The 20,137-nt window shown below is 55.2% G+C and overlaps 7 non-coding genes and 1 pseudogene across 7 annotated transcripts; all 8 read left to right on the top strand.

The window, feature by feature from the left end:
- Nucleotides 1-1,577: 1,577 nt before the first annotated feature.
- On the top strand, nt 1,578-1,658 carry LOC112808836 (small nucleolar RNA SNORD115). Its single transcript, XR_003204443.1, has one exon. It is a non-coding gene; the product is annotated as a small nucleolar RNA SNORD115 (small nucleolar RNA).
- A 1,580-nt stretch (nt 1,659-3,238) lies between these two features.
- On the top strand, nt 3,239-3,319 carry LOC112808848 (small nucleolar RNA SNORD115). Its single transcript, XR_003204453.1, has one exon. It is a non-coding gene; the product is annotated as a small nucleolar RNA SNORD115 (small nucleolar RNA).
- A 1,588-nt stretch (nt 3,320-4,907) lies between these two features.
- On the top strand, nt 4,908-4,979 carry LOC112808857 (small nucleolar RNA SNORD115; annotated as a pseudogene).
- Nucleotides 4,980-6,595: 1,616 nt separating this feature from the next.
- On the top strand, nt 6,596-6,676 carry LOC112808830 (small nucleolar RNA SNORD115). Its single transcript, XR_003204437.1, has one exon. It is a non-coding gene; the product is annotated as a small nucleolar RNA SNORD115 (small nucleolar RNA).
- Nucleotides 6,677-8,234: 1,558 nt separating this feature from the next.
- Nucleotides 8,235-8,315, top strand: LOC112808835 (small nucleolar RNA SNORD115). Its single transcript, XR_003204442.1, has one exon. It is a non-coding gene; the product is annotated as a small nucleolar RNA SNORD115 (small nucleolar RNA).
- A 2,567-nt stretch (nt 8,316-10,882) lies between these two features.
- On the top strand, nt 10,883-10,963 carry LOC112808834 (small nucleolar RNA SNORD115). Its single transcript, XR_003204441.1, has one exon. It is a non-coding gene; the product is annotated as a small nucleolar RNA SNORD115 (small nucleolar RNA).
- Nucleotides 10,964-12,538: 1,575 nt separating this feature from the next.
- LOC112808855 (small nucleolar RNA SNORD115) lies at nt 12,539-12,621 on the top strand. Its single transcript, XR_003204460.1, has one exon. It is a non-coding gene; the product is annotated as a small nucleolar RNA SNORD115 (small nucleolar RNA).
- A 3,290-nt stretch (nt 12,622-15,911) lies between these two features.
- LOC112808832 (small nucleolar RNA SNORD115) lies at nt 15,912-15,992 on the top strand. The gene has a single exon (XR_003204439.1). It is a non-coding gene; the product is annotated as a small nucleolar RNA SNORD115 (small nucleolar RNA).
- The last annotated feature ends 4,145 nt before the right edge of the window (nt 15,993-20,137 follow it).

Below are 20,137 nucleotides of genomic sequence, written 5' to 3'. Positions count from 1 at the left end.
GGGTCAACATTCCAAGGTTGTTTGGGGTCCTGGAGGAGCGCTGTAGTTTGGGGCTTGAGGTGACGGTTCCCTCAAAGTTCCCCACTGTGGCTGTGACCTTTTGATGGGCCTCCAAGTGCCCAAAGGGCCTCAAAACTTCGAATTTCTCTGTTGACCCTATCCTCCTCCCAGGACATCTCCTGTGGAGCCATTGCTTAGCACCTGGTTCTCCTTGTGTCTTTCAGTAGGCCATGGTGGCCAGGGTCTCTGCACGGCTTCAAACATGGCAGGTGAGTGGAAGCCACTGGGTTTAGAGGGAAGTGGCAGGTGCCATTGGGGTGGGTTCGGGTGGCCTGTGTCTGGGTGGCAGTTGCATGGACATCAGACTGGGAGCCCTGGATGTCTGTAAAGGGGGGACTTCCAACTTGAAAGTCGGCCCTTAGACCATCTCATGTGCAGGGGAAGCAAATTTTGCATGGGTCCCTGACAAGGACCAGAAAGTGTATGGGTGCCAATGTCAGACCACATTCAGCTGAGGGCTCTTGCTGCTTCATGGTGTGCCTCATTGGCCCATCCAGATGGTGGACGTGGGCCCCTGGGCCACTGGTGTCTGTCCACCTTGGCCTTGAGGTGTTCCTGAAGTGCAGGCCCTTGGCAAGTTGCCCCGGGCGGGAGAGCCCAGAGCTCCTGATGCATGTACTGGACTCACAAGGAGCTTGGGCCCATTAGGGGCAGCTGGGGAGCTCCCCTCCTGATCCCTTTGAGTGCATAGACAGGAAGAGCCCACTGGGCCTAGGAGGGGAATCTCGAATCCCTAGGCACAAGAGGCAATATCCCTGGGCCTATGGTCGCAGCACTCTAGACCTGAGGGAATGATCCGAGGAAGAGGCCAAATAGGTGCAGAAACAGGGTCCCCCTGCATGGCGGACAGAGGCTGGCATGTCTTGGTTGCATGCACGTGATTACCCTGGCATCCAGTCCTCTGCCCTTGGGGCCCTGGGGTCCATGGAGCCCCATGGCCTCGAGGTCACTTGCCCAACTCCGGGTGTCACAGATGGCCAATCCCTGGGAGGGCGAGGACCTGGTCCTAACTGCAAGGAAATGCACCTTTCACCCCCAGCCCCCCACCCACAGTGTTGCTACCTCTCCAGAAGCCTGTGTGCCAGGCGCTCTCCTGGGGGGCAGCATCAGCAAGTCTCGGTTCCATCGGGGACCATACTCTCCGTTGATTCAGGGTCCAGGTATGGGAATCTCTGCTCCTGTAGCCTGCCCCTACCTTGTGGTCCCCCGATGTGTGCTGGCAATCCTCACGACTTGCCATGCAGCACTAGTCTTTCCGGACTGGCAGTTCTTGGCCGCAGGGACAGGCGCCCCAGTCAGGACATTTTGACAGCTGACCTAACCCTCTCTCCCCAGATGCTATCCCCAGATGATGATCCTGCCCTGAGGTCCAAGTCTTACTAGGCCAAACCCCGACAAGAGGCCCAACATCTCGTGCCATCGCCCCCTTCCCGGGGCATCCCGCTCTACAGGAAGCACCCCGGGTAAGCCAGTTCGGGGGATGGGAGAATGCCCCCCTGCATCACCATTGCCTTGTTGGGTCAATGATGAGAACTCATATTGTCTCAAAGAGAGATGATGACCTAAAAATCATGCTCAATAGGATTACACTGAGGCCCAATGGAGGGAACCATCCCTGGGTCAGCATGCAGAAGATGCTTGGGGCCCTGTTGGAGAGCTGCTGTTTGGGGCTTGAAGCGACCATTCCCTTGAGGCTCCCTGCTGTGGCTGTGGTGTGACTGTGGGCCTCCAGGTGCCAAAGAGGTGCTCAGGCCTTCTGCCTTGCCTGCCAACTCATTCCCTCTCCCAGGACGTCTCCCAGGGAGCCATTGCTTAACAACCCTGGTCCCCTGTGTCTTTCAGTGGGCCGTGGTGGCCAGGGTCTCCATGTGGATTCAAACATGGCAGATGTGTGGAAGCCACTGGCTTTGGAGCAAGGCCACAGATGCCATTAGTGTGGGTTTGGGAGATCCGTGTCTGGGAGGCAGCCGCATGAGTGTTGTGCTGGGATCCCTAGATGTCCAGATAGGGTGGATTTCCCAATTGAAGCTCCCCCCTTGGGCCATCGCATGTGTAGGGGATGTGAAAGGTTGGAGGGGTCCCTGACAAGGGCTGGAAAGTGCAGGGATTCAACCATCAGCACACATTCATCTGAGGGCTCCTGCTACTTTATTTTGTGCCCCATGGGCCTGTACAAATGGTGGACTTTGGCCCCTTGGGGCCACTGGCGGCTCTCTCCCTCAGCGCTGGGGTGTTCCTGAAGCCCCGGCCCTTGGCAAGGTGCCCTGGGCAGGAGATCCCAGAGCTCCTGTCACATGCAACTGACTCTCAAGGAGCCTGGGCCCCCTCAAGGCAGCTGAGGAGCACCATCCCTGATCCCTTAGCCCGCTGAAGCAGGAAGGGCTTACTGGGCCTTGGAGGGGAATCTCGAGTCCCTGGGCACAACAGGCGATGGCCCTGCACCTATCGTCATGGCACTCTAGACCTGAGGGAGTGATCCAGAAGAGGCCCAGCAGGTGCAGGGAGAGGGCTCTCTTGCACAATGGGCACTGGGTATTATGCCTTGGTTGCATGCACGCAGATGGCCCAGCATCGATTCCTCTGCCCTGGGGGTCCTGGGGGCTATGGCTCCCCTTGTCTTCAAGAGTACCTGCCCAGCTCCAGGTGCCACAGTTGGCCAATGGTGGGAGGGAAAGGGCCAAGCCCTACTACCAGGGCATGCACACTGTATGCTAGGCTGTGTGCCTACCACATGCTACCTTTCAGGAAGCCTGTGTGTCTGGCCTTCTCCTGGGGGCCATCATCAGCAAGGCTTGGCTCCCTTGGGGCCACTCTCTCCGTTGTTTCAGGGTCCAGGTATGGGCATCTCTGCTCCTGTAGCCTACCCCTTCCTTGCATTCCTCTGCCATGTGTTGGGCAATCTCATGCCTTGCCATGCATTGCCAGGATTCCGGGAGTGGTAGCTCTTGGCCGCAGGGGCAGGGACCCTGGAGCAAGGCATTTTGAGACCTGGTCCCCAGATTGTGCCCCCAGTTGAAGATCCCACCCTGAGCCAAGTCTTTCTATGCCCAACACTGGCAAGAGGACCAATGTCTCATGCCCCCGCATGCCCCTGGGGCATCCTGCTCTGCAGTAGACACCCCTGATGAGCAGTTTCGGGGGATGGAGAGCACCTGCTCAGGTTGCCACTGCCTTCTTTGGGTCAATGATGAAAACTCATATTACCTCAAAGAGAGATGATGACCTAAAAATTATGCTCAACAGGATTACACTGAGACCCAATGGAGGGAACAACCCGGGATCAGCATCCCAAGGATGTTGGAGGCCATGGGGGAGTGCTGCAGTTTGCGGCTTGAAGTGACTGATCCTTTGAAGTTCCCCACTTTGGCTGTGACCTGACTGTGGACCTCAAGGTGCCCATGAGGGGTTCAAGCCTTCGGTCTTGCCTGCCAACCCATTCTATCTGCCAAGATGCCTCCCAGGGAGTCATTGCTTAGCAACCCTGGTCTCCTTGTGTCTTCCACTGGGCCCATGGTGGCCAGGGTCTAGGTGCGGCCTCAACCATGGCAGGTGATTGGAAGCCACTGAGCTTGGAGGGAGGACTCAGACACCATCGGGGTAGGTTCGGGAGGCCGGATCTGTGTGGCAGCCACATGGGCATTGGTCTGAGAGCCCTGGATGTCCAGAGAGGGAGGACTTACCCCTTGAAGGTCCGCCCTTGGACCATTCTATGTGCAGGGGTGTGAAAGGTTGGCCAGGTCCCTGACAAGGACCAGAAAGTGCAGGGACCCCACTGTCAGCCCACTATCTGCTGAGGGCTCTTGCTGCTTCATGGTGTGCCCCATGGGTCCATCTAAATGGTGGATGTGGGCCCCTTGGGGCCATTGGCGGCTGTCCCTCTCGGCCCTGGGTTGTTCCTGAAACCACAGCTGTTGGCAAGATGCCCTGAGCGTGAGAGCCCAGGGCTCCTATTGCATGTACCTGACTCCCAAGGAACTTGGTCCCCCCTGTGGCAGTAGGAGACCTCCCCTCCCCAATCCCTTGGGCCACTGAGACTGGATAGGTCCTGCCGGGACTTGGAGAGGAATCAAGAGTCCCTGGGCACAACAGGTGATGGCCCTGGGCCTCTTTCCAGGGCACTCTAGTCCTGAAGGAGTGATCCTGGGGAAGAGGTCCAGCAGGTGCAGGGAGAGGCCTCCCCTGCATGGCAGACATTGGGCTGCATGCCTTGATGGCATGCATGCATTTCACCCGGCATTCTTTCCTCTTTCCTGGGGGCCATGGTTCCCCGTGTCCTTGAAGGCACATGCCCAGCTCTGGGTGCCACAGATGGCCAATCCATGGGAGGTCAAGGGCCTGGCCCTACCTACCAGGGCACACGCCTTTTACGCCCGGCCCCCTGTCCACAGTATACTACCTCTCGGGAAGCCTGTGTGCCAGGCCTTCTTGAGGGGCACCATCAGTAAGACTAAGCTTCACGGGGGCCATGCTCTATGTTGTTTCAGGGTCCAGGTATGGGCATCTCTCCTCCTGTAGCCTGCCCCTTCTTTGCAGTCCCCCGCTGTGTGCAGGCTGGCCTAACGCCTTGCCACGCCATGCCAGGCTTTTGGGACCGGCAGCTCTTGGCTCAGGGTCAGTTGCCACAGAGCCGGGCGTTTTGACACCTGGTCTACACCTCTCTTCCCAGATGCCTCTCCCAGATGTTGATCCTGCTCTGAGGACCATGTCTTGCTAGGCACAGCCCCAGCAAGAGGCCCAACGTCTCATGCCCCTGCCTCCCCCTGGGCATCCCGGTCTACAGTAAGCACCCCCAGGAAGCAGGTTCGGGGGACGAGAAAGTGCCCGCCCACTTCACCACTGTCCTGCTTGGGTCAGTGATGAGAATTCATATTGTCTCGAAGAGAGATGAAATCATGCTCAGTAGGATTATGTCGAGGCCCTATTGAGGGCACCATCCCAGGGTCAGCATCCTCACAAGGCTCAGGGCCCTGTGGGAGGGCTGCAGCTTGGGGCTTGAGGCGAACAATCCCTTGAGGCTCCCCACTGTGGCTGTGGCCTGACTGTGGGCCTCCAGTTGCGCAAAGGTTCTCGGGGCTTCACCCTTGCCTGCAGACCCATTACCCCTCCCAGGACACCTCCAGGGAAGCCATTGTTTAGCAACCTTGGTCTCCTTGTGTCTTTCAGTGGGCCTTGGTGGCCAGGATCTCAGAACGGTCTCAACAATGGCAACACCAACGGTCTCAACAACAGTGAGTGGAACCGACTGGGCTTGGAAAGAGGACACAGATGCCATTGGGGTCGGTTCAGGATGCCTTTGTCTGGGAGGGAGCTGCATGGGCATCAGGCCAGGAGCCCTGGATGCTGGAGAGGGTGGACTTCCCCCTTGAAGGTCCACTGTTGGATTATCCCATGTGCAGGGGAAGCAAAAGGTTAGCAGGGTCCCTGACAAGGACTGCAAAGTTCAGTGATGCTGTCCTCAGCCCATGTTCAGCTGAGGGATCTTGCTGCTTCACAGGATGCCATATGGGCCCATCCAGATGGTGGACCTAGGCCCTTTGGGGCCACTGGCAGCTGTCCACCTTGGCCCTGGGTTGTTTCTGAAGCTCCAGCCCTTGGCAAGGTGCCCCAGGCGGGAGAGCCCTGACTTCTGGTCGCACAAACCTGACCCCCAAGGAGCTCGGGACCCCTTGGAGCAGCTGGGGATTCCCCTCCCCAATCCCTTTGGCCACGGAGAGGAAGGGCCCACCAGGCCTAACAGGGGAATCTGTAGTCCTAGGCGCAAGAAGCGATGTCCCTGGGCATATCAACGAGGCACTCTAGACCTAAGGGATTGATGCCAGTGAAAAGGCCCAGCAGGTGCAGAGAAAGAGGCCCCTGCATGGCGGGGAGTGGGCTGCATGCCTTGTTTGTGTGCACACAGTTGGCCCGGCATCCATTCCTCTGCCTTGGGAGCCCTTGAGAGCCATGGCTCCCTGTGTCATCGAGGGCACCTGCCCAGCTCCGGGTGCCACAGATGGCCAATCCATGGGATGGTGAGGGCCTGGCCCTAGCTACCACACCATGCACAAATCATGCCAGGCCCTTTGCCCACATCATGCCACGTCTTGGCAGGAAGCCTGTGTGCCAGGTCTTCTCCTGGGGCAGTATCAGCAACACTCGGCTCTCTTGGGGGCCACCCTCTCCATTGATTAGGGGTCCAGGTATGGGCATCTCTTCTCCTGTAGCCTGTGCGTCCTTGCAGTCCTCTGCCATGTGCCAGCCTGCCTAATGCCTTGCCAGCAGCACCAGGCTTTTGGAACTGTCAGTTTTTGGCAGCTGGGGCAGGTGCCCAAGAGCAGGACATTTTGACACCTAGACTACCACTCTCTCCACAGATTCTGTCCCCAGACCAAGTACCCACCCTGAGATTCAAGTCTTGTTAGGTCACGCCCCAGCAGGAATCCCAACGTCTTGGATCCCCACCCCCCACCGGAGCATCCCACTCTACAGTAAGCATGCCAGGTAAGCAGGTTCACGGGGCGGGAGAGGGCTCACCGGTATTGCCATTGCCTTGCTTGGGTCAATGATGAGAACTCATGTTGTCTCGAAGAGAGATGATGACCTAAAAATCATGCTCAATAGGATTACGCTGAGGCCCAGTGGAAGGGACCATCTTGGGGTCAGCATCCTGAGGATGCTCAGGGCCCTGGGGGAGTGCTGCAGTTTGGGGCTTGATGCGACAGATCCCTCAAGCCTCCCCGTTTTGGCTGTGGTCTGACTGTGGCCCTCCAGGTGCCCAAGAGGTGCTCAGACCTTCGGCCTTGCCTGCCAACCCATCCCCCCTCCCAGGACACCTTCCGGGGAGCCATTGCTTAGCAGCCTTGGTCTCTTTGCATCTTTCAACGGGCCTTGGTGGTCAGGGTCTTGGTGTGGCCACAAACATGGCACGTGAGTGGAACCACTGGGCTTCGAGGGAGGCCATAGATGCTGTCCAGAGTGGGTTCGGGAAGCCTGTGTCTGGGTGGAGGTCCCATGAGGGTCGGGCTGGGAAACATGGATGGGCCATCCTTCATGCAGGGGAAGTGAAAGATGGGCTGGGTCCCTGACAAAGACTGGAAAGTGCAGGGACACTGTTGTCAGCCAACGATCAACTGAGGGACCTCGTTGCTTCATGGTGTGCCCCATGTGCCCATCCAGATGGTGGATATAGGCCCCTTGGGGTCACTGGCAGCTGTCCCCCTTAGACCTGAAGTGTTCATGAAGCCCCAGACCTTGGCATGTTGCCCAGGGCCAGAGAGAGCCCAGAGCTCCTGTCGCATACACCCGACTCCCAAGGAGCTTGGGCCCCCTCAGGGCAGCTGGGAGCTCCCCTCCCTGATCCTTTGGGCTACCAAGACAGGAAGGGCCCACTGGATTTGGTAGGGGAATCTCAAGTCCCTGGGCACAACAGGCGATGGCCCTGGGGCTCTCACCCTGACACTCTAGACCTGATGGAGTTATCCAGGGGAAGAAGCTCAGCAGGTGCAGGGAGAAGCCCCTCCTTGCGTGGCGGGCAGTGCACTGCATGCCTTGGTTGCATGCATGCATTTGGCGCAGCACCCATTCCTCTACCCTGGGGACCCTGGGGGCCATGGCCTCCCATGTCTTGGAGGGCACCTGCCCAGCTCCAGGTGTCACAGATGGCCAATCCGTGGGAGGGTGAGACCTTGGCCTTCCCTACCAGGACAAGCTCCCTGCATGCCATGCCTTGCTCCCACACCGTGCTACCTCTCAGGTAACCTGTATGCTGGCCTTTTCCTGGGGGGCAGCCTCAACAAGCCTCGGCTCCCTTGAGGGTATGCTCTCTGTTGTTTCGGGTTCCAGGCATGGGCATCTCGGCTCCTGTATCCTCCCATTTCTTTTGGTTCCCTCCACATGCCGGCTGGCCTCACACCTTGCAATGTGGCACCAGGATTTAGGGACTGGCAGCTCTTGGCTGCAGGGGTAGGTGCCCCGGAGAATGGTGTTTTGACACCAAGCCTACACCTCTCTCCCCAGATCATGTGCCCAGACGAAGATCCTGCCCTGAGGACCAAATCTTCCTAGGCCCAGCCCAGGCAACAGGCCCAACATCTCCTGCCCTGGCACCCTCCTGGGTAATCCTCTGTACAGTAAGTTCCCCTGGTAAGCGGATTCAGGGAAGGAGAGTGCCCACCCGCATTGCTACTGCCTTCCTTGGGTCAATGATGAGAACTCATATTGTCTCAAAGAGAGATGATGACCTAAAAATCATGCTCAATAGGATTACACTGAGGCCCAATGAAGGGGACCATGCCTGGGTCAGCATCCAGAAGATGCTCGCGGCCCTGGGGGAGAACTGCTGTTTGGGGCTTATAGCAACTGTTCCCTCGAGGTTCCCCACTGTGGCTGTGGTCTGACAGTGGGCTTCCAGGTGCCCAAAGGTGCTCAGGCTTTCGGCCTTGCCTGCCGACTCATTCCTCCTACCAGGATGCCTCCCAGGGAGCCATTGCTTAGCAATCCTGGACTCCTTCTGTCTTTCAGTGGGCTGTGGTGGCCAAGGTCTTGGTGCGGCCTCAACGATGTCAGGTGAGTGGAGCCACTCGGCTTGGAGGGAGGCCGAGATGCCATAGGGGTGGGTTCAGGAGTCTTGTGTCTGGGAGGCAGCTGCATGGGAATTGGGCCGGGAGCCCTGGATATCAGGAGAAGGTTGACTTACCTCTTGAAGGTTCGCCCTTGGGCCATCCCACCTGCAAAGGAAGGGAAAGTTTGGCCGTGTCCCTGACAAGGACCTTAAAGTGCAGGGACACCACCGTCAGCCCATGTTCAGCTAAGGGCTCGTGCTGATTCACGTTGTGACTAATTGGCCTGTCCAGATGGTGGACCTGGCCCCTTGGGGCCACTGGCGGCTGTCCCCCTTGGCCCTGGGCTGTTCTGGAAGCCCTAGCCATTGCTAAGGTGACCCCGTGGGACAGCCCAGAGCTTCTGTCACACGCATCTCACTCCCAAGGAGCTTGGACCTCCTCGGACCAGCTGGGGAGTTCTCCTCCCTGATCCCTTGGGCTGTCAAGACAGAAAGGGCCCACCAGGCCAAGGAGGGGAATCTTGAGTTCCTGGGTGCAACAGGCGATGGCCCTGGGCTTCTCGCAGTGGCACTCTAGACCTGAGGTAGTGATCCCATGAAGAGGCCCAGCACATGCAGGGAAAGGGCCCCCCTGCAAGGGGGCAGTGGGTGGCATGACTTGGTTTTATGTATGCTTTTGGCCTAGTATCCATTCCTCTGCCCCAGGGACCCTGGGTGCTGTGGCTCCACATGTCCTCAAGGGCACATGCCAGGCTTGGGGTGCAACAGATAGCCAATCCATGGGAGGGCGAGGGCCTGGATCTACCTACCAGGACATGCACCCTTCACGACCAGCCCCATGCCCATAGCGTGCTACCTCTTGGGAAGCATGTGTGCCGTGCCTTCTTCTAGGGGGCATCTTCAGTGAGGCTCGGCTGCTTCAGGGGCCAAGCTCTCCATTTTTAGGGGGTCCAGGTATGGGCATCTCTGCTCTTATAGCCTGCCCCTTCCTTGTGGTTACCCACTGTGTGCTGGCCGGCCTAAAGCCTTGCCACAGGGCACCAGGCTTTTGGGACTGGCACTTCTTGGCTGCAGGGGCAGGTGCCATGCAGCAGGGTATTCTGACACCTGGCCTACCCCTCTCTCCCCAGATCGTGTCCCCAGATGAAGATTCCACCCTGAAGGCCACGTCTTGCTAGGCCCAGCCCCTGCAAGAGGTCCAAAGTCTCGTGACTCTGTCCCCCAATGATCATCTGAGGGATGATCGCTGCGTCATGGTGTGCCCCATGTGCCCATCCAGATGGTGGTTATAGGTCCCTTGGGGCCACTGGTGGCTGTCCCCCTTGGACTTGGGGTGTTCATGAAGCCCTAGACTTTGGCAAATTGCCCTGGGCCAGAGAGCCCAGAGCTCCTGTCCTATGCACCCGACTCCCAAGCAGCTAGGCCCCCTCGGAGCAACTGGGGAGTTCCCTTCTACAATCCCTTGGGCCACTGAGACAGGAAAGGCCAACCTGGCCTCGGAGGGTAATCTTAAGTCTCTGGGCACAACAGGCGATGTCCTTGGGCCTATCGTAGTGGCACTCTAGATCTGAAGGAGTGATCCTGGCAATGAGGTCCAGCAGGTGCAGGAAGAGGGCCCCTGTGCATGGTGGGAATGGGCAGCATGCCTAGTTGCGGTCACGCTGTTGGCCTGGCATCCATTCCTCTGCCTTCAGGACATGGGTCCCCATGTCCTTGAGGGCACCAGCCCAACTCCAGGTGTCAGAGATGGCCAATCCATGGGACGGTGAGGGCCTAACTGTACATACCCGGGCACTCACCCTTCATGCCTGGCCCAGAGTCCACAGCATGCTACCTCTCAGGAAACCTGTGTGCTGGGCCTTCTGGGAGGCAGCATCAGCAAGGCTAGGCTCTCACAAGGGCCACACTCTCTGTTGTTTCGTGGTCTAGGTATAGGCATTTCTGCTCCTATAGCTTGCCCCTTCCATGTGGTCCCTTGCCGTATGCCAGCCGGCTTCACACTTTGCCACGTGGCGCCAGCTTTCTGGACTGGCAGCTCTTAGCTACAATGGCAGGTGCCGTGGAGCAGTGCATTTTGACACCTCGCCTACCTCTCTCTCCCCAGATCCTGACCCCAGACGAATATCCTGCCCTGAGGGCCAAGTGTGCTAGGACCAGCCACTGCAAAATGCCCAACTTTTTGTGTCCCCACCCCCCCAACCAGCCATCCTGCTCTACATTAAGCACCTTTGGTAAGCAGGTTTGGGGGACGGGACAGCACCCCACATCACCACTGCCTTCCTTGGGTCAATGATGAGAATTCATATTGTCTTGAAGAGAGATGATGACCTAAAAATTATGCTCAATAAGATTACGCTGAGGCCCAGTGGAGGGGACCATCCCAGATTCAGCATCCCGAGGATGCTCTGTGCCCTAAGCAAGCACTGCAGATTGGGGCTAGAGGCAACCATTCCCTTAAGACTCTCCACTGTGGCTATGAACTGACTATGGGCTTCCAGGTGCCCACGAGTGGATCAAGCCTTCAGCCTTGCCTGTCGACCCATTCTTCTTCCAGGGACAGCTCCCGTAGAGCCATTGCTTTGCAACCCTGATTGCCTTGTGTCTTTCACGGGCCATGGTGGCCAGTGTCTCAGTGCAGCCACAACCATGGCAGGTGAGTGGAAGCCACTGTGCTTGGAGGGAGGCCACAGATGTCATTGGGGGAGGTTCGTGAGGCCCGTGTCTGGGTGGTGGCCGCATGGGGATCGGGCTGGGAACCCTTGATGTTGGGAGAGGGTGGAGTTCCCCTTGAAGGTCCGCCTTTGGGCCATCCCTCATGCAGGGGAAGTGAAAGATGGGCCGGGTCCCTGACAAAGACTGGAAAGTGCAGGGACACCGCCGTTGTCCAGTTTAGCTGAGGGATCTTGCTGCTTCATGGTAGGCCACATGGGCTGTTCCAGATGGTGGACGTGGGCACCTTGGGATGACTGGCGGCTGTCCCCCTCAGCCCTCTGCTGTTCCTGAATCCCCTGGTTTTGGCAAGCTGCCCTGGGCGGAAGAACCCAGAGCTCCTGTCACATGCACCTGACTCCCAAGCAGCTTGGGCCCCCTCAGGGCATCTGGGAGCTCCCCTTCCCCATCCCTTGGGCTGCCGAGACAGGAAAGCCCCACCGGGTCTAGGAGGGGAATCTCAAGGCCCTGGGGCTCTCACCCTGACATTCTAGACCTGAGGGATTGATTTATTGGAAGAGGCTCAGCAGGTGCAGGGAGAGGACACCCCTGCCTGGCAAGCAGTGTGCAGCATGCCTTGGTTGCATGCACATGTTTGGGCCCCCATCCATTCCTCTGCTCTGGGGACTCTGGGGGCCGTGGATCCCCATGTCCTCGAGGGCATCTGCCCACCTGTCGGTGTCACAGGTGGCGAATCCATGGGAGGGTGATGCTTTGGCCCTACATACCAGGACAAGCTCCCTGCATGCAGTGCCCTGCTCCTACAACATGCTACCTCTCAGGGAGCCTGTGTGCCGGCCTTCTCCTGGGAGACAGCCTCAGCAAGCCTCAGCTCCCTTGGGGGCCACACTCTCCCTTGTTTCGGGATCCAGGTATGGGCATCTTGCCTCCTGTAACCTGCCCCTTTCTTTCAGTTCCTTCCATGTGCTGGCTGGCCTCATGCCTTGCCATGTGGAGCCAGGATTTTGGGACTGGCAGCTTTTGGCCACAGGGATAGGTGCCCCAGTGCAGGACATTTTGACAGCTGGCCTACCCCTCTCTCCCCAGATGCCATCCCCAGATGACGATCTCACCCTGAGGTCCAAGTCTTGCTAGGCCAAGCTCCAGCAAGAGACCCAAAGTCTCGTGCCCCTGCCTTCCTCCCAGGGCATCCTGCTCTACAGTAAGCACCCCGGGTAAGCTGGTTCAGGGGATGGGAGAGCACCCACCTGTATCACCATTGCCTTGCTTGGGTCAATGATGAGATCTCATATTGTCTCGAAGAGAGATGATGACTTAAAAAAATCATGCTCAATAGGATTATGCGTAGGTCCAATGGAGGGGACCATCCCAGAGTCAACATACCAAGGATGCTCGGGGCCCTGGGGGAGCGCCATAGTTTGGGGCTTGAAGCAACCGATTCCTCAAGGCTCCCAGCTTTGGCTGTGCCTTGACTGTGGGCCTTCAGTTGCCCAAGAGGGGCGCAGGTCTTCAGCCTTGCCTGCCAACCCATCCCCCCTCCCAGGACACCTTCTGGGGAGCCATTGCTTAGCAACCCTCGTCTCCTTGTGTCTTTCAGCAGTCCATGGTGTATAGGGTCTTGGTGCAGCCTCAACAATGGTTGGTGGGTGGAAGCCACTGAGCTTGGAGGGAGGTCACAGATGTTGGGGTGGGTTCGTGAGGCCCATGTCTGCGTGGTGGCTGCATGGGAATCAGGCCGGGAGCCCTGGATTTCTGGAGAGGGTGGACTTCTCCCGTGAAGGTCCACCTTTGGGTCATCCCACATGCAGGGGAACTGAAAGATGGGCTGGTTCCCTGACAAGGACTAGAAAGTGCAGAGACACCGCCATCGCCCAGGTCAGCTGAGGGATCTTACTGCTTCACGGTGTGCGCCCATCCAGATGGTGTACATGGGCCCCTTGGGACCACTGGCGGCTGTCTGCCTCAGCCCTTGGCTGTTCCTGAAGCCCCGGCACTTGGCAAGTTGCCCTGGGCGGAAGAGCCCAGAGCCCCTGTCACATGCACCTGACTCCCAAGGAGCTTGGGCCCTCTCGGGGCAGCTGGGAGCTCCCCTCCCCAATCCCTTGGGCTGCCGAGACAGGAAGGGCCCACTGGGTTTAGGAGGGTTATCTCAAGTCCCTGGGCACAATGGGTGATGGTCCTGGGCCTCTCGCCCTGACACTCTAGACCTGAGGGAGTGATTCAGGGGAAGAGGCTTAGCGGGTGCAGGGAGAGGTCCCCCTCCCCGAGCAGGCTGTGTGCAGCATGCCTTGGTTGGATACACATGTTTGGCCCAGCATCCATTCCTTTGCCCTGGGGACCCTGGGGGCCATGGTTCCCCATGTCCTCGAGGGCATCTGACCAGCTCTTATTGCCACAGATGGCCAATAAGTGGGAGGGCGTGGCATTGGCCCTACATACCAGGACACACACCCTGCAAGCCGGGCCCCATTCCCACACCATGCTACCTCTTGGGAAGCTTATGTGCTGGGCCCTCTCCTGGGGGGCAGCTTCAGCAAGGCTTGGCACCCTCAGGGTCCACGCTCTTTGTTGTTTCAGGATCCAGGTATGGGCATCTCTGCTACTGTAGCTTACCACTTCCTTGTGGTCCCCTGCTGTGTGCCAGCAAACCTAACGCCTTGAGAGTGGTGCCAGGCTTTTAGGACTTGCAGCTCTTGGCCACAGGTGCAGTTGCCCCAGACCAAGGCATTTTGACACCAGGTTTACCATTTCCTCCCCAGATCCCGTCCCTAGACACAGATCCAGCCCTGAGGACCATGTCTTGCTATGTCCAGCCCCTGCAACAGGCCCAAAATCTCATGCCCCCACCCCACCCCAGCCCCCAGGCATCTTGCTATACAGTAAGCACCCCAGTAAGCAGGTTTGGGGGACAGGAGAGCGCCAAACCACATCACCACTGCTTTGCTTGGGTCAATGATAACTTATAGTTTCTCAAAGAAAGAGGATTCATCCTCCCAGGACTCTTCCCACGGAGCCATTGCTTAACAACACTAGTCTCCTTTTGTCTTTCAGTGGGCCATGGTGGCCAGCGTCTTGACAGGGCCTCAACCATGGCAGGTGAGTAGAAGCAACTGGGCTTGGAGGGAAGCCACAGATGCTATTGTGGTAGATTCGGAAGGCCTGTGTCTGGGTTCTGGCTGCATGGACATCAGACTGGGAGCCCTGGATGTCTGTAGAGGGTGGACTTCATCCTTGAAAGTCCGCCCCTGGACCATCTCATGTGCTGGGGAAGCAGAAGTGCGTGTGGGTCCCTGACAAAGACCGGAAAGTGCAGGGACATCACCATCAGCCCACGTTCAGCTGAGGGCTCTTGCTGCTTCATGCTGTACCCCATTGGCTCATCCAGATGGTGGATGTGGGCCCCTTGGGCCACTGGCGTCTGTCCACCTCAGCCCTGAGCTGTTCCTGAAGTGCTGGTCCTTGGCAAGTTGCCCTGGGAGGGAGAGCTCAGAGCTTCTGTCGCATGCACTCAACTCCCAAGGAGCTTGGGCCCACTCAGGGCAGCTGCGGAGCTCCCCTCCTGATCCCTTGAGCTGCGGAGACAGGAAGGGCACACCAGGCCTAGGAGGGGAATCTCAAATCCCTAGGTGCAATGGGTGATGGCCCTGGGCCTATGGTCGCAGCACTCTAGACCTGAGGGGCTGATCCCAGTAAGAGGCCCAACAGGTGCAGGCAGAGGGACCCCTGCATGACGGGCAGTGGGCAGCATGCCTTGGTTGCATGGACACGGTTACCCCGGCACCCATTCCTCTGCCCTTGGGGCCCTGGGGGCTGTGGCTCCCCATGTCCTCGAGGACATTTTACCAGCTCGGTGTGTCACAGATAGCCAATCCATGGGAGGGTGAGAGCCTGGTCCTACCTACCAGGGAATGCACCCTTCACGCCATGCCCCCTACCCACAGCATGCTACCGCTAGGGAAACCTTTGTGCTGGGCCTTCTGGGGGACAGTATCAGCAAGGCTCAGCTCCCTCAGGGGCCATGCTCTCTATTGTTTCAGGGTCCAGGTATGGGTATCTCTGCTCTTGTAGCCTGCCACTTCCTTGCGGTCCCTCGCCATGAGACAGCCAGCTTTATGCCTTGCCACATGGCACCAGGCTTTTGGGACTGAAACTCTTGGCCCGGTACAGGACGTTTTGACAGCTGGCCTGCCCATTTTTTCCCAGAGGCTGTCCCCAGATGAAGATCCTACCCTGAGGTCCAAGTCTTGTTAGGCCAATCTCCGGCAAGAGGCCCAACATCTCGTGCCATTGCCTCCCTCCCAGGGCATCCCGCTCTACAGTAAGCATCCTGGGTAAGCTGGTTCAGGGAATGGGAGAGTCAGCCTCAGGCCTTGCCACTTGCTGCCAGGCTTTCAGACCTGGCAGCTCTTGGCCACAGGGGCAGGTGCCCCGGAGTAGGGAGTTTTGACAGCTGGCTTACCCCTCTCTCCCCAGATCCCATGTCCAAGGATCCTGCCCTGAGGGCCATGTCTTGCTAGGCCCAGCCCCTGCAAGAAGCCCAAAGTTCGTGCTCCCCGCCGGGCATCCCACTCTACAATAAGCACCCCGGTAAGCAGGTTCAGGGGACAGAAGAGCACCTGCCTGTGTCACCACTTCCTTGCTTGGGTCAATGATGAGAACTCTTATTGTCTCGAAGAGAGATGATGACCTAAAAATCATGCTCAATAGGATTACGCTGAGGCCCAATGGAGGGGACCATCCTGGAGTCAGCATCCTGAGGATGCTTGGGGCCCTGGAGGAGCGCTGCAATTTGGGGTTTGAGGCAACAGATCCTTCGGGTCTCCCTGCTGTTGCTCTGGCCTGTCTGTGGGCCTCCAGGTGCCCAAGAGCTACTCCAGTCTTCAGCGTTGCCTCCCGACCCATTCCCCCTCTTGGGACACCTTCTCATGAGCCATTGCTTAGCAACCCTCATCTCCTTTTGTCTTTCAGTGTACCTTGGTGGCCATCGTCTTGGCACGGCCTCAACAATGAGATTTGATTCGATGCCTCTGGAGCTATTTGAACGTCTCAAATGTAAACAGTCGGTGGGAAATTCCACATGATGCAGCTCTGGCACTTCTCTCTTGGTGGGACACCTTCATGGCCAGTGAGGGTTGACTTCTCCTTGAATATCCTCCCTTGTCCTTTGGCAAATCCACTTGATGAGTACATTTGGCCATCCTCCTGACATGGTCTTGAATATCCAGGGAGATCTCCACTCTGCCACCAATCTCCTGCTACATTTCTCATCCCCTTTCATTGAGTTCTCAGCTTGAGCAGCCTGTTTGATGCCGGTCTCTTTCAGGAAATGCCATTTTATTTTGAAGAGAATTTGTCTAGTGAGTTGTGGTGAATCAGGCCTTTGCCCTTTCTGTCCACTTTGGGTGTTTCAGGAAATTGCCTATACTGAGACTTCCAGCTGGAGGTTCCCAGCTGGATCCCCCTAGCCAGCCTTCAGAAGAGGGGAAGCCATCCCCTGAGGTGTGCTTCCTGTTTTCTTATGAACAACACTGTTTTTTTCTGGAAAATTTCTTGCAGATTTCTGGCAGATTACAATCCAATTGTAATCTCTGACTGAAACACAGCTAGATAATCATCAAATCAAACTGAAATAGCAGGAATTCTTATCCTTCTCCAGAGCAGCTTAAACAGAGAAGGCCATGTGGCCAAAATTAGGATGCATTGAGAAATGATTTTTGGTAGAATTGGATCCCTGAGATCTTGGCCACTTTGGGCCTCTCATCATGGAAAAGGCAAGAGAGAGTGGAGCTCACGTGGCAACACTTAGAGAAATACATCCCCTACATCGCCTGGTAAAAGCTTAGAGGTTCATTTTTGTTCTTTTTGTAACCAGAAGCTTTTGAGGACTGTAGTTTTATATTTGGTGGGCTTTTTTAGTGATTGATATTTGAGGGCACTGTCCTTCTCCTGGAGAGAAGGCAAGCAATCTACCCTGGCCAAATGGGCCCTGAGTATCACCTGGGCACAGTTATGGGTGATTATTTGCTCCTCTTGGACCATATTTGTGGTAGGTCACTTTCACAGAGTGGCCTAGTAGGATACAAAGGATCCAGTGATTTCCATTTCCCTTCTACACCTTTCAGCATAAATGCAGAGTCACCTGCCAAGTGCCGCTCATCCCTGACATCCCTAATCACACCACATCTTCTGACCATAGAGTTCTGCAAAGCCTCAGTGTTATCAGAAGTAGCATCAGATCTCATTTAACATGGAAACCAGAGCACACCTAGTTAAAACTCACCCACTCTGACCAAGTTCCAAACACTACTCACTGAAGAGCCTCTGCAGATGACTGGCCTGCAAGATAGAGTAGCCAAAACACAGCAGCAGAGTGCATGCAGCACACAACAGAGACACTCTCTGAAGCACCAGGCCCTGGATATTATATGAATTTCTTCTTAACAAAGCCATTACTCTCAGGAGCAGGGAATATAAGAGGCTTTTCTAACTCAGAGAAGAAGACAGAGGCTTAGACAAAATCCCAAGACAGTGTAATTCATCCCCGAAAAAGAACAAGATAAGGTCATGGCCAGAGATCTAATCAAAACAGATATAAGTAATACACCTTACAGAGAATTTAAAGCAATAATCACCAAGATACTCACTGAGCTTGAGAAAAGCATAGAAGACAACAGAGAGGCCCTTACCACAGAGATAAAAGAGTTTAAAAAAAAAGGTCAGACAGTCTCTTCAACAAATGGTGTTGGGAAAATTGGACAGCCACATGCAGAAGAATGAAACTGGACCATTTCCTTACACCTCACACAAAAATAGACTCCAAATGGTTGAAAGACCTAAATGTGAGACAGGAGTCCATCCAAATCCTAAAGGAGAACACAGGTAGCAACCTTTTCGACCTTAGCCGCAGCAACTTCTTCCTAGAAACATCGCCAAAGGCACGGGAAGCCAGGGCAAAAATGAACTATTGGGATTTCATCAAGATAAAAAGCTTTTGCACAGCAAAAGAAACAGTCCACAAAACCAAAAGACAACCGACAGAATGGGAGAAAATATTTGCAAACGACATATCAGATAAAGGGCTAGTATCCAAAATCTATAAAGAACTTATCAAACTCAACACCCAAAGAACAAATAATCCAATCAAGAAATGGGCAGAAGACATGAACAGACATTTCTCCAAAGAAGACATCCAAATGGCCAACAGGCACATGAAAAAGTGCTCAACATCACTCGGCATCAGGGAAATCCAAATCAAAACCTCAATGAGATACCACCTCACACCAGTCAGAATGGCTAAAATTAACAAGTCAGGGAACGACAGATGTTGGCGGGGATGTGGAGAAAGGGGAACCCTCCTACACTGTTGGTGGGAATGCAAGCTGGTGCAACCCCTCTGGAAAACAGTATGGAGGTCCCTCAAACAGTTGAAATTAGAGCTACCATTCGATCCAGCAATTGCACTACTGGGTATTTACCACAAAGATACAAATGTAGGGACCCAAAGGGGTACGTGTACCCCAATGTTTATAGCAGCAATGTCCACAATAGCCAAACTGTGGAAAGAGCCAAGATGCCCATCGACAGATGAATGGATAAAGAAGATGTGGTATATATACACAATGGAATATTATGCAGCCATCAAAAGGAATGAGATCTTGCCATTTGCAACGACGTGGATGGAACTGGAGGGTGTTATGCTGAGTGAAATAAGTCAATCAGAGAAAGACATGTATCACATGACCTCACTGATATGAGGAATTCTTAATCTCAGGAAACAAACTGAGTGTTACTGGAGTGGTTGGGGGTGGGAGGGATGGGGTGGCTGGGTGATAGACATTGGGGAGGGTATGTGCTACGGTGAGCGCTGTGAATTGTGCAAGACTGTTGAATCACAGATCTGTACTTCTGAAACAAATAACGCAACATATTTTAAGAAAAAAGGAAAAGAAGAAGATAACAGGAGAGGAAGAAAAGGGGAGTATGTCAGAGGGGGAGACGAACCATGAGAGATGATGGACTCTGAAAAACAAACTGAGGGTTCTAGAGGGTAGGGGGGTGGGGGGATGGGTTAGCCTGGTGATGGGTATTGAGGAGGGCACCTTCTGCATGGAGAACTGGGTGTTATGAACGAACAATGAATCATGGAACACTGCATCAAAAACTAATGATGTAATATATGGTGATTAACATAACAATAAAAAAATTTAAAAAAAAAAGGTCAGAAATTAAAAATTCAATAACTGAGATTCCAAACTGACTATATGTAATGACCATGAGGATGGAAGAACCATAGGAACAAATAAGTGATATGGAAGACAAAATAATGGGAAAACATAAAGCTGAAAAAAAAAGATAGAAAGAAGAATAATGGAACACAAAAGTAGATATAGGCTATTTAGTGACTCTGTAAATGTAATAACATTTGTATTATAGGTGTCCAGATTAAGAACAGAGGCAAAAGCTGACAGAAAATTTAATTGAGGAAATATTAGCTGGAAACTTCTGCAATCTGGGGAAGGAAACAGACATCCAAATCCAAGAGGAACAGAGACCTCCTGTTAAAATCAACAAAAGCAGGCCAACACCATGATCTATCATATTTAAACTTGCAAATTATTGTGACAAAGAAAAGATGTTAAAGCAGCATGACAAAAGAAGTACCTAACTTATAAGGAAAGACCCATAAAGCTAGCTGTATATCTGTCCACAGAAACATGGCAAGCCAGAAGAATGTGACGTGATATATTCAACATGCTGAATGGGAAATATCTGCTGCAAAGAATACCCTATCCACAAAAGCTATCCGTCAGAGTAGAAGGAGAGAAAAAGAGTTTCCCAGACGAAACTAAAGAAGTTTTCGACCACTAA

Source organism: Callorhinus ursinus, unplaced genomic scaffold (genome assembly GCF_003265705.2).
Source record: "Callorhinus ursinus isolate GAN/ISIS: 27379988/994484 unplaced genomic scaffold, GSC_fseal_2.0 scaffold78, whole genome shotgun sequence".
In the NCBI taxonomy this organism is placed as follows: domain Eukaryota; kingdom Metazoa; phylum Chordata; class Mammalia; order Carnivora; family Otariidae; genus Callorhinus; species Callorhinus ursinus.
This window is presented reverse-complemented; position numbering and strand designations above follow the sequence as displayed.